General features: G+C 40.1%; 2 protein-coding genes across 12 annotated transcripts in view; one reads left to right on the top strand and one right to left on the bottom strand.

The window, feature by feature from the left end:
* PEAK1 (pseudopodium enriched atypical kinase 1) overlaps positions 1-3,200 on the bottom strand; it is a 307,119-nt gene extending 303,919 nt beyond the window's left edge. For 7 of the 10 annotated variants that reach the window (XM_043489511.1, XM_043489513.1, XM_043489507.1 and 4 more), the window contains exon 1: positions 3,017-3,200. The gene's annotated coding sequence lies outside the window, so the exon portion shown is untranslated. Of the gene's footprint in view, positions 1-2,394; positions 2,697-3,016 lie in introns of those variants that run through there. The other 3 variants (XM_043489512.1, XM_043489514.1, XM_043489515.1) reach the window with 1 other exon arrangement.
* A 484-nt stretch (positions 3,201-3,684) lies between these two features.
* The window catches only part of HMG20A (high mobility group 20A), a 67,037-nt gene continuing 57,223 nt past the window's right edge, over positions 3,685-13,498 (top strand). The window contains exon 1 of one of the 2 annotated variants that reach the window (XR_006273543.1): positions 3,685-3,990. The gene's annotated coding sequence lies outside the window, so the exon portion shown is untranslated. The remainder of the gene's footprint in view (positions 3,991-13,498) is intronic. The other variant, XM_043489518.1, reaches the window with a different exon arrangement.

Raw genomic sequence — 13,498 nt, 5'->3', positions numbered from 1 at the left:
ATAGAAAATTTTAAAATACATATATGAATTACATTTGTGACTTACATTATTATATTTTTACAGAACAGCACTGGTCTAGAATGTCCTTTCTCTTTTTCTGAAGCTAGTTAACCCCTGTCTATTTCTGAAGATTAGCTGAGGTAACTCACTAAGATGCATTTCAGGATACTCCCCTCCTAAGACTCCCAAGTACCCGTCCTCCTCTGTGCTTCTATCCACAGGAATTCACTTACACCTGTTATATATCACTCCACATTATAATTATTGGTTATCAGCTATCTTCTTCTGCTAAACTATATGCTCCTTGCAAAAAGGCATATCATTCTACATATACTCAGGGATTTCCACCATGCCTACCACTTAAAAGGCACTCAAAATATTTGCTGAACAAATGTGAACTATCTATTCCTGGTCTGAAAGTTACTAGAATTTCTCCAAGAAAAACAAATCAGCAAAGAAGGAATCTAGATTTTTTCCAAGAGCTCCAGTAATGAAAGGATCAGAATGATGCTAGGAAGCAGGAATTACAGTAAAGAGAACAGTAGTAAGAAAATAAGGCTCATCATATACACCTCTTACAGTGAAAACAGGAATTTGCAGCAGTGATATGGAGCCTTGAACTCAACTTGGCATGCCAGGGGCCACAGTTTGGTTCCTAAATTACTCAAATAACCCATCCAACAAAAGAGTATGATTTGGCAGGTTTCAACACAAACAGCTAGAGCCCAGCACCTGTTCCACTTAAACAGAACATCATTACAGTTAAAAACAACAACAAATCTCTCTCATGAAGCAAATGCTAATCTCATGATGCTTCACCATGGAGCAATTTAGAAGAGTTATTATATGAAATGTGCCAAAGCATGAATTTATGGCTGATGCTTATTTGGCAAATATGGTTGGCACTGCTAGATGTTGAAAAACATGTATGCAAATAAGTAAATAAAAGTTTTTAAGCTCTCAGACTTAAATATTTACATTATCATAAATGTACAAAGATAAATGTTTATATGAGAACACATCCAGGGAACATATTTTTAAACGTGATTGTCAGGAACGGTTATGAAGTGGCATTATTTCTTTATGAGCCTCATGGTAGACTCTTAAAAGTAAATTTTGACTGAATGTTAATGGGGTACAAAAATTATGGAGGAGGTTTCTCTGTACTATCACTGGGTAAAGTGAATAGTCACAGTATCATAATAGTTCAAAGCAATCTTATCTTTTCCTTTCACCAAAATACTTTTCTTCCCATCCTGGAGCACAGCCAAACATAAATGTCAAACCCTAAATGGAGGGTCAGAGGTGAAGAAGAGGACCACACATCAAAAAGTCTTAAAGAAAATACTTTGACATTTTTCCCACATTAATATAGTCATGTTAGAGTCTCCAAAAATAAAGACATGATAAAATATTTCCCCCTCTTCCCCTCTGACAGTTATGGAAAGATGTTTGTTTTTTCACATAGTTTGTGAGTTGGTCATAGCCAAAACACATAGTAATTGTATGAATTCTGCTTCCATTGTTAACTGTTCATCTCTGGGCAGAGGCTACAACTCCCATCTCTGAAGCCAAGAAAATGTACCATACATGCCATTATAGTTTACTAAACGAGTCACCAAAGAGAAGCAGGCACTTCAGAAAGTAATTAAGGTAGTCAGTGAACTGAGCTATCTAGAAGTGCTCTGAGATTACAGGAGAAGCCATCATGAAGCAAGTATTCAAGATTGCTCATAGAAAGTTTTACCCCTGTGGGTAATTCACGGTTTTCACTTCTACACTGCAGAGAGCAATATAGGTTCTCCGACTATACACATTTCCACATCATTCCATTTATCAAGAAAAAAAAGAAAAGACGTTGTGGCTGAACAAAAGTCAAGAGCTAGGCCCCAACACAGAATCCTCAAGGCAATCCCAATTCAGATGAAGAGCTGATGACATACAGCTGACCTAAAATCAGACTTTCATATATAATCTTACCATATTTAACAGACACAGAAGAAAAATGTATTGAGTTTTCTATAACAAGGTCAATAGAAATGAAATCATAGTTTTCCTTTAGCTCCTCTCTATCCCCTCAACACCAGCCTTCCAGTAACTCCATTCCATAGCTCTCCGATTCCTAAACCGAGATCTTAAAAACACAACGGACTGCAAAAAAGTAACATTTAATGGTGGGAGGGCTCCTCTTTCCTGTTGCTCTCAGCAGTCTTTCATGTAATCAAAGGACCAAAAAAAAAAAAAAGAGAGAGAGAGAAATCAAGCTCTCAGACGGATGGTGCAGGCGACTGGGAGAGGGTAGAAAAGGGGCTCAGACGGCAAGTCCTCATCGCGGGAGGAAAGAAAAGTTGCAAGAATGAGCGAATCAAAGGGCAAAGGAGATACAAGATTGACCTCACGAACCACTCAAAACCCCCAAATAACCAAGCAAACCCGCACGTTATAGGGGTTCACAAGCCGCAGAGCGAAGTGAGCAGGCGAAGAGCCACCGGGTTTCGCCCTAGAGCTGTTGGCCAGGCTGCGCCGGATCCTCGGGTTTGGAGGTGGATGGGGATGTTCGTGCAGACTTCGCAGGAACGAGAGGCGTCCTTCCTGCCCTAGCCTCACCGCGTCCACCTCCTCCAGGCTTCACTTTCGCCAGCAGCCTTCCAGCTGCGCCCGGGGGCGTCCCCGCCGCCAGGTCCCAACTTTCCCTCCTCTGGGGGGCGCCGAGCCACCGGGGCCTCCGCTACCGCAGCCACCGAGGGAGGGGGCGGGAGCGGGGGCGGCAGGGGGCGCGAGGCGCCGGCGGGCCCCGAGGACGGCGGGGCGCTGGGGTGGCCGTGGCCGGAGAGCCCGCGCCCGGGCAGAGGCACAAGCCGCCTAATCCCCCGCGGCGGCGCCACCCAGACCCTGCGCCGCCCCGCCCGGATTCCCCCAGGTCATTCCCCTTACCCGTCGGCGACCCTAGTCCCACAAGCCGGCGCGAGAGGACAGAAGGGATCGAAGGGGACGCGGACAACCCTGCCCCCGTTACCTGAGGGGCTCACACGCCGCCGCGGTGACCACCTTCGCCGACCGTCCCGTACCCTTCCTGGTGACCGCCGGCGCCGCCGCCGAGCAACTGACACTGACTAACAACAACTAACTAACTACTCGCCGCCGCCGAGTCCACCGCGCGCTCCCGGCCGCCCGCCGCCCGCCCGGCCCACCAGCCAGCCCGCCTCCTCCTAGCCTCGCGCGCCGCCTCTCCGCGCGCGCACTCGCCACCGCGCTCCTTGAGCGAACACGCGCGCGCGCGCACACGGGCCCTCTCCCAGTCCCTCAGCCCCGCGGGAGGAGTCACCGTGAAGCCCCACCTCTCGCGTTCCTACCTACCGGGAAAGAGAACCAGAGCGCGCCTGATTGGCTGAGGGGGCGTGGCCAAAGGAAGAGGGAGGGACACCCAGGACCTTCGGCTGGCGTGAAGGGAAATTTCAGTTCAGTTACGTTTAGGCGGAAAGGGGGAACGAAGTATTGGCTCATTTGGTGCCTCAGCCCCCTAGGTCAGCCTACCGTCGAATACAGAATATGTGTCTTCAAGGACTCCAGCATATAGTAATCACCAATTTAAGCCCAATATTTCTGCAGGCCTTAATTTTAAAAACTACATCTCCCAGAAACCTCCGCGAAAATAAGTCTCACCTTACGTAATCACGTAGTCCTTCGCCGCCTTTGAACAAAATAATCCCTTCATTTTTCTGAAGGTATGGGGAATAATATTTCATTTTTCTCCTCACTGGAAAATTTTTAAGTGCAGCGATTAAAGAAGTTACCTATGGAAGGAAGTTAAGCAATTAGGTAAAGGGAAACAAAAGACATCAATAGAAAGTACTGCGGAGGAATTTTTGTCAAGCTGTGAGACGACGGCGTGAGAAGAGTGAAGGCGGTTGAGAGGGGCTCAGGGAATTGTCCTGTGTGCCAGGGACTTTCTTTAGGCCTCGGGCCCTTGTCTGCCCCTATCGTCAGCAGGTCAGTAAGCAAGGCGAGTTTGGGGATGGCCACAGTGGAGGTACTTTTCACCCCTTGAAGATCATCCCTCTTTTGCTGTTACAGGTTTGCCTCAGTTTGAGGCCGACTGAATGGGGGCGCCTCACTTCCGGTTGGGGGAGGGGAGGAAGGCCATCCTGGGGGAGGGGGGAACACAACTCACTTCCTGTGGGGGTAGGGTGATAGGTTGGGGTGTCCAACCCATTTCCCGTGCCGGCGAGGGCTTGAAAAGGTGATGCTTGGTGCCATATGCATAGACGGTATCTTAAAGCTTTGGGATTGTGTCATATGTGAAAAAAATTAGGTTATTCCACGAAGTTGTGCTGATCACCAGCCTCCAGTCAGAATTTATGTGAGTTTTGATTCCATGAGTAAGGTGAAAATTTTCTCCCCAATAAAATTTTCTTAATGTATTCTTCAAAGAATTCGAAACCTCTTGTTAAAATTTTCCACCCATCTGTGCAAGATGACATACTTTCTGGTGTGACTCATGAATTGCCCACCCTGCTCCCCGACTCAAGTCCAACCTTGACTTAGAGTGGTATAGTGGTATTCTTTGCCTTGACGTGCCACAGGAACTCTATAGCTGTTCTTAAAAGAGGTTGTTTATTACAGGACTCGATATTTTACGTAAACTATGAAGCATTTTCACCTTACGAGAATGAAAATATACCCAATTAACAGGTGTTACCTTAACTGATGTGATTGGTGTCTTAAATCCTTAGACCTGTTGATTTTTGGGTACAGGTTCGGCCCTGTGCCTGAAAACAACTTCCTCAGCTTTAAAAATCGATTTATTTAAATTACAAAGGGGGGAAATGTACTACAGTGTGACTTTCACAGATGTTACATGTAAGTTACATATAAGAATTTTTAAAGCTGAGGAAGTTGTTTTCAGGCAGAGGACAGAACCTGTAAGAGACGTGGGTCCCATCCCTGAGTCAGGAAGATCCCCTGGAGTAGGAAATGGCAACCCACTCCAGTATTCTTGCCCAGGAAATCCCATGGACAGATAAGTCTGGGCAGGTCAGAGTTCATGGGGTCGCAGAGAGCCCAACACACCTGAGCGATTGAGCATGCACATGCATGCACATGCACCCAGCACCGATTTTAAAATGGTGTCTACACTTTGTGGTTTTAAGGCATGGTGCAGGGATCCTGAAATTCATCTCAGATTTTAAGTAGGGGGGGAAATTTGGCTCATAAAGGACAAAAAATATGGACCAGAACGTTCTATTTTCCTGGATTCTCAATGTTTTGTAAGAAACTACTTTTAAAGTAACAAACACTTAACAGTTTGACTTCTTGGCTTGTTTTCAAGTACCACAATACTTAGTAGGTGGTGAGGGTACTGAAAGGATCAATCTATTTGGTGATTATGAAATCTCAACAGCTTTAGTAATTTTAGAATATCTATCAAGTGAACTGTATGTCTTTCAAGAATATTGAAAAGAATAAGGCTTTTGTATTTTTTTCCATTAGGGTTCTCACCTAACCTACCCTCAGAATTTGCGATTGTTTTAATCCTATTTCTTTTCAAAAGCTAGTTTGTTTAGAGTTTATTAGAAAATCTGATTTACACTAAAATGTTTAAACAACTGTAAAACTTAAATGTCACAATAAGGAAAAAGATATGCTTTGACCTTTTATAGACATAAAGACAAAAAAGCTAAGACCCCAAAATCAGTGAGTTATCTTTTCAAGGACTACAGAGTTTCTGCAAAAGCTGAGGAGACAGGACACATTTATGTCTGTGTTACTATTAATAAAAGGTTAGGAACATGTAGACTGCCTCAAGCAAGTATTAATTAATTGATTAGAAAAACGTGTTCATTATCTTGTTAGTGTACGATAGAAGAAAATATTATATGAGCCTCCTGACAAATTAAACTATTAAACTACAGCATTAAGAACTATTGAAGTGAGTAAAGCTTGTGGAATTAGATGAAATAGAGAAAAGGTAAGTTAAAATATTGATTGAAATACAGTAGTAGTGCCTTTAGGAAACTATCTTTGGAAAGCAAATGACTTTTTAAAATTGGTCTTTATACCATTCCATGGAAGAAATGCAGTATAGTAGAAATAAGAAAAATTGTTGCAACTGAGAGACGAGCAACTTGAAGAATTGTCCGTTCAGAAGAAAGCAATTTATAAAGCACATACCTGAAAGAAGATGTTTTGTGATAAGTGGCAGTTATTCACTGGTTCCATCAAAGAAGAAATATTAGAAAACCTTGTGAAAAATAGAGGGAAGTTCATGGAACCTGCTTTTATTCTAAGTGTTTTTGTAGAGCAGCTTGCTGTCTTCCAAAGACTTTTTTTTTCTTCTTACAGCTCTTTGTTGCAGTTTTCTTTTCATGTTCTAATAGAAACATATTATCAAAATTAGAAGAATAAAGACTTTTGTTAAGTGTACTCTGTTGCTTCTTTAAGTAAATGAATTTCATTCCATTACTTGCCATCAAGAAAAAAGAGATTGTCCCTTTTTTCATAATATTTAGATTAGATAACCATTTTCTTTTTCAAAGAGCAGTCATTAGATATACTGCTTATAGCAGTTTGAAATAAAACAGTAGGTCAAAATTCTGGATCCTCTCTCACTGAAGTTTGATTATCCAGGAAGTGCTAGATGCTATCTCTAATGCAAAAAGATCTTTTCATTCTTTTGTCTATGTTTCTTTGTAAAATCATGCTCTTTGTTTTACAACTATTGCTTTTTTGTATATTTGTTGTTTTGATAGTTGCTTATTTTTGCCATTGAGTTGAAAGGGAATATGCTAACAACATGAATGGTTCTTAGACCTGCTGTACTGCTGTCATCTCAGGGCCATCAAGAGTATTCAAATGAGAATACCCCTTACATGACCTTTCATTATTTCAAGAAAAGTTTATTGAGTGCTTACTATGTAATAGTCTCTGTTTTAGGAAGTTGAAATACATCAGTGAATACAGACAAATATCCATATTCTCTTGGAGTATCAATTCAGTTCAGTCACTCAGTCATGTCCGACTCTTTGCCACCCCATGAACCACAGCACGCCAGGCCTCCCTGTCCATCACCAACTCCCGGAGTCCACCCAAACCCATGTCCATTGAGTCGGTGATGCCATCCAACCATCTCATCCTCTGTCGTCCCCTTCTCCTCCTGTCCTCAATCTTTCCCAGCATCAGGGTCTTTTCCAGTGAGTCAGCTCTTCGCATCAGGTGGCCAAAGTATTGGAGTTTCAGCATCAGTCCTTCCAATGAACATTCAGGACTGATCTCCTTTAGGATGGACTGGTTGGATCTCCTTGCAGTCCAAGGGACAAGAGTCTTCTCCAACACCACAGTTCAAAAGCATCAATTCTTCGGCGCTCAGCTTTCTTTATAGTCCAACTCTCACACCCGTACGTGACCACTGGAAAAACCATAGTCTTGACTAGACAGACCTTTGTTGACAAAATAATGTCTCTGCTTTTTAATATGCTGTCTAGGTTGGTCATAACTTTCCTTCCAAGGAGTAAGTGTCTTTTAATTTCATGGCTGCAGTCACCATCTGCAGTGATTTTGGAGCCCAGAAAAATAAAGCCAGCCACTGTTTCCACTGTTTCCCCATCTATTTGCAATGAAGTGATGGGACCAGATGCCATGATCTTAGTTTTCTGAATGTTGAGCTTTAAAAGCCAACTTTTTCATGCTCCTCTTTCACTTTCATCAAGAGGCTCTTTAGTTCATCTTCACTTTCTCCCATAAGGGTGGTGTCATCTGCATAACTGAGGTTATTGATATTTCTCCCAGCAATCTTGATTCCAGCTTGTGCTTCCTCCAGCCCAGCGTTTCTCATGATGTACTTTACATATAAGTTAAATAAGCAGGGTAACAGTATTACAGCCTTGACGTATTCCTTTTCCTATTTGGAACCAGTCTGTTGTTCCATGTCCAGTTCTAACTGTTGCTTCCTGGCCTGCATACAGGTTTCTCAAGAGGCAGGTATACTCCAAATCAAAACTGGAATTTTGCTCCCTTGATATTCCTAAATAAGTTCTGTAGTTGGTCATTTTTCAAACTGAATCAAGAAACAGCCCTAAACTTGATCTCTTTTGGTCTTGATCTCTAAGCATTCTAAACCCAGTTTTTAATATTTCAGTTGAATTTTTCCCCAGACCATTAAAGTCCCTGTGTTAAATATTCAACCCTTTTCATCCATGCATGCATCACAACCCTACCATTCTAACCTCCTTTGGTGGTACAAACAAAAGTGAACCGTGGGGAAAATAGGGGATCAGACAGGCCTGGGTTCAAAAGTGATGTTTGCATTTTACTAGCTGAGCTTCTTAATAGCTTGGTAACCTTGAACAATTTATTTAAGCTCTCTGAGCCTCACTTGCCATAAACCTAAATGGGGTTATTTGATGGATCAAGTATATTTTATGTAAATCACCTGGCAGAATGCCTGTTGTTAGGAGCTTAAAAAAAAAAGTGAAAGTGCTTGTCGCTTAGTCATGTCTAACTCTTTGTCACCCCATGGAATGTAGCCCACCAGGCTTCTCTGTTCGTGGAATTCTCCAGGCAAGAATACTGGAGTGGGAAGCCATTCCCTTCTCCAGAGAATCTTCCTGACCCAGAGATTGAACCCAGGTCTCCTGCACTGCAGCGTCTTTATGTCTGAGCCACCAGACGTGGGAAGCCTGTTAGGAGCTTAATGAATGCTATTATTTTACCCCCCAGTTTGCTTCATTATTCTAGCTATTGGGATATGCCTACATGACTGTTGTAAGCTTTACATATTCCCAGAAGTATGGGGATGCGGTGCTAGGATTATTCAAATTCAGCCTTTCCCAATCTAAGTAATCTAAGCATGCCCACTTAGCTGTCAAGATTTTACTTTTTGTTCCTTACAGAAGAAATCACTAATTTCCATGATTTTAGATAATAAGCAGAATAGAAGAGTTTCTAGAAAAGGTTAAAGAATCACTAAAGTAATTTGAACTGTTAAAGGAAGACTTTTTGAATCAGTCTTCTAAACCTATTTAAATATTAAGCCTAACATTCAGGAGTCTTCTCTTGTTACCCATCTACACATTCCCAACTAAATTGGTCTCTGGGCGGCGGGGCGGGGGGAAATGTATCTTGTACCCAACCTTTTCTATCTTGGTTCATGCTATTCATTCTCTGTGTGAAACACTTTGTCTTTTCCTAGGAAAATCCTTATCTATCTATCAGAATGCCACCTTCTTTGGCCCTTTCTCAAGTACCACCTTCAGCTTCAAAAATTATTTTCTGATGTCTGTCCTCTAGTACTTCCATTTTCCCAACCATATGTGCTGTGTCTGTTGACCCTCCAGAGCATTTTGTACTTTGCTTGTGGCATTTAAAATCCAGTACTACTGATATTGTTGTGTATTTCTGTTGTTGTTATTGTCATATGTAGAGTTCATGAATGGTCATAAAAGTTTGCAGACTACACGATATTACTGTCTGTGTCTGCTGTCCTACCTAGCCATTCACATCATCATAAGTATTCAGTAAATATTTGTGGAGTTGAATTGGCAATTGGGGTAGATGAAACTGATCAATAACTTTTGTCCACTACTTATACCCAGTGTTTTATATATATATATAAATAATCATATAGCATATGATGAGACCTATGGGAACTCAATTTAATTGGGAAGAACCCATCCTCAATTTAATTGGAAATTACTAAGTTTTCATTAATATGTACAGATTCTGAAGACTGAAGGTATTTCAGTGAAGGTGGGGTGGGGAGTCACTGTAGAGTCACTTGCATTTTGAGAGATATCCCAGGCTGTCTGAACTCAGAAACAGAATAGATTGAGATACAAGGAGATACTTACTGTGTAATTCCACAACTAGTTATATACCCAAGAGAACTAGAAATGGGTTCACATCTTTTCCCCAGATGTTCCTAGCAGCATTTATTTGTAAGAGCCAAAATATAGAAACAAAACCCAATGTTTATCAGTTGATGAATAAATAAACAAAATGCAGGATAGTCATACAATGGAATATTATTCATCAATGAAAAGGAATGGAGCATTGGTACATGCTATAAAATGGATGAATCTTGAAAATATTACACTAAAGGGAAAGAAGCTAGACACAAAAAGCCACATGTGATTCCATTTATATGCAATGTCTATAACAGGCAAAACCATAGAGACAGAAAGTTAATATATTAGTGTGCCAGGAACTGGGGGCTGAGGATGGAGAATGACTGCTAATGTGTATGGAGTTTCTTTGAGGGAATGATGAAAATGTTCTGTGATGGTTGCTCAACATAACTATGATACTAAAAGCTTGTGTACAAATATATTGGGCCAGCCTGAAAGTTGGTTCAGATTTTCCAGTAAGATGATACAGAAAAACCAGAATGAGCTTTTTTGGCAAACCCAATACTAAACCACTGAATTGTATACTGAAGGGGTGAATTTTATGGGATATGAATTATACCTTTAAAGAGAGGGATATACCTAAACTTGAAGATTCTGAATTTTTGGATGGGGCGAGAACAAGGAAGTAGTGAAAGTTGCTCAGTTGTGTCCAACTCATTGCAACCCCTCTGTCCGTGGAATTCTCCAGGCAAGACTACTGGAGTGGGTAGCCATTCCCTTCTCCAGGGGGTCTTCCCAACCCGGGGATTGAACCTGGTTCTCCTGCATTGCAGTCAGATTCTTTACTTTCTGAGCCACTAGGGTTGTAAGGATGTGATAATTCTCACATTCTAGAGGGAAAAGTAAGTGTCTAGGTGCAGGTCAGGTGAGGATGGATAGGTTTCTGGCTATCATGTTTCTTATGAAGCAGGCAGTGAGGTGAATGGTTAGACTAGAAGGGTATTGACAAGGGAGAACAGCATTTTAGGAACTTGAAGGAAGCTTCAGAATTTTTCTTGATAGGGTCAAGGATGTGGTATGTGGTCATCCTGGTTTCAGTGTGAAGGTCAGCTTAGTTCAGAGGGTGAAAGTATCATAGGGAGTCTGATAGCAATCAACAATGAAGTTACTGGAGAATGGAGAACAGAGACTAGACAGAAATATTAGATTTGATTCTAAAACTATCCCCATATGATGAAAAGTAGTTAAATCATAGTGGAAAGGAACCAAGGGCAATGATTTGGAGAAGTTAGTATATATGAAGGTATTCATTTGAAGAAATGCTGGAGTACCTTTTATGTGCCAGGCACTATTAAATAAAACCATAGTTGTTTTCTTTATTGGAATTATTTTTTTAGAATAAGATGAGTGAAATTGTTCATTTTAAGAGTATGGGTATTTTATAGTTCTTGATACAATAGGCTGTATTATTTCTCTAAAAGGTTATACTAATTTTTGATATCACCAGTAATATACAAGTGTGTTGTCTTAACCACAATTTCACCAGCAAAAATTCTTGGCTAATTGGATAGGCATAAAATTATTCTTCTTTGATTATTGCTTCCATTATGGTGTTTCTGTATTATGGAATTGGCATCTGTGCGAGCATGAAGGAATTCAAAGCCTTTATATTTGCTCCCTCATCTGGAATAGCTTCCTTAAAGAATATGGATTTTTAAGGACCCTAGGAATCAAACCAGCCCCTAATTTGAATCAGCCCAAAACTACTGTTACTCAGTGGTGTTCTGCTTATTTCTTAAATGGTATTCACATTTAGCCTATATTTAGTCATAATTCCAATTCCCATTCAACTAACTTAATTCTTATAATTTGGTGTTTTAGGTATTAACTAACTTCATGTTGCATATGAGAAGATAGCGGCTAGTTCACTTGCCCAGGGTCACTTGACCTGTAAGTGAAAGAGACAGGATTTGAATGCAGCCAGTTATTATTCTCAAACTCTGTGATCTCTTAGAGTCACTACTAAAACTTACTGGGGGCTAATAGAAACTGGAAGTGAAATTTGAAACAGAACTTGACCAATCAGGCACTTACATATGTATGTAATGAAGCAGTTAGCAGAAAAGGTTTTTTTTCTTTTTTACTTTTTTATTGGCCCTCAAAGAGGCCCAGAGTACCTTTTTAAATAATAACTTCGAAACTGATAACCAGGTTAGTGAGATACTCAAAAGCATAGTACATGATAGCAAAGAAAGGGAGATTTTTTTCATTTTTATTCAGTATAGTTTGCTCACTAGACAGATTTAGGATCAGGAATATAAAATGAGATGCCATGTTCAAATGCTCAGCTTTAATCAGGTAAAATAACCCAACATATAGATAAGGCAATTTAGGCCCAGAATTACATACCAAATACAGTGACACAATGGACCCTAGATCAGCCTCCTGCTTCCTAGTACACTTTGCTAAACTGAACCAAGTAGAAACAACCATCTATGTGGTTGTGTTGTAATTTATAATTTTCATAATTTAATATGCTATCCTTAAAATAGATCATTTCTCTGTGTATTTTAAAACAATAATAATAAAGATCCACACACCAAATTACTAAATATTTAGTGATAGGTTAGAATAAGAAGTGATACTGAAGATCAAGTTGAACCCTAGTGTATCAGATATTCTATCTATAAGTTATACCTGAATAGTGTTTATCTGTATCCCAGATGAGTATTTGGAATTTTCAACAAAGCCCAGCCCTTTTCATCTATCCCTAATCCTTTAAGTGAAACTAATACCCCTGCTGCCCCCAAAATAGTATCCAGATACTCCACTTTCATTTCTTAGCCTCAAAATTTATATCTCCTTTCTCATGCCATCTCCACACTTCCTTCATTCCTGTACTTCATAACTTTAATTCCTATTCTCTTAACACAAACCTTGCATTTTTATTGCCAGTGATACCACAATTACTTCAGCTCTTTGCAAAAGCAGTATAGCTATTGTGTCAGCAATAATAATATGTTCACAGTCTTGAGCCAAATTTCCACTGATAGAATTTTATACTGAGAAAATACTTCAAATAAAGAAAATAGTGAAAGGGACAAAATGTTAATGGCACTGATATCTATACTGTTTTTTAAAACTGGAAACCTTCTAGATATCCAAAAATAGAATAATAGTTAAGCAAATTATTACCTATTCATTCAATAGGCTATTAGACATTAGTTTTTCACAACAGCTTCTTTTAAAATATATTAAAAGATGCTCTAAGAATGTTTATGCCAAAATAAAAAAAAGGAGAAATCAAGAAAAAATAGAAAATTTTATGTGACTCACGTATTTCTGAAGCATTTTTATTTTCTGTGTCATAATAACTGACATTCATTGAGCAGATACTGGTGTCAGGCACAATACTAAAGCAGTATTACAGAAGTATTGAGTAATTAGTAAGAAACCTACTCTAAAGTCAAATCCTAGCTCCATCACTTACTAGTATGTGATCTTAAAAAAGAAACTGGAGATAGTAACTATATCTACATTAAGTTATTAAATCTATATAAAGTGTCTGGCACACTGCATGCCTTCATTAAAGTGTTTTTGTTAGTAAACATTTTATAGACATTTTAATCTTCACATCCTCACAACATTTATGAGAT

The sequence above is a fragment of the Cervus canadensis genome, chromosome 17 (genome assembly GCF_019320065.1).
Source record: "Cervus canadensis isolate Bull #8, Minnesota chromosome 17, ASM1932006v1, whole genome shotgun sequence".
Classification (NCBI taxonomy): Eukaryota; Metazoa; Chordata; class Mammalia; order Artiodactyla; family Cervidae; genus Cervus; species Cervus canadensis.
This window is presented reverse-complemented; position numbering and strand designations above follow the sequence as displayed.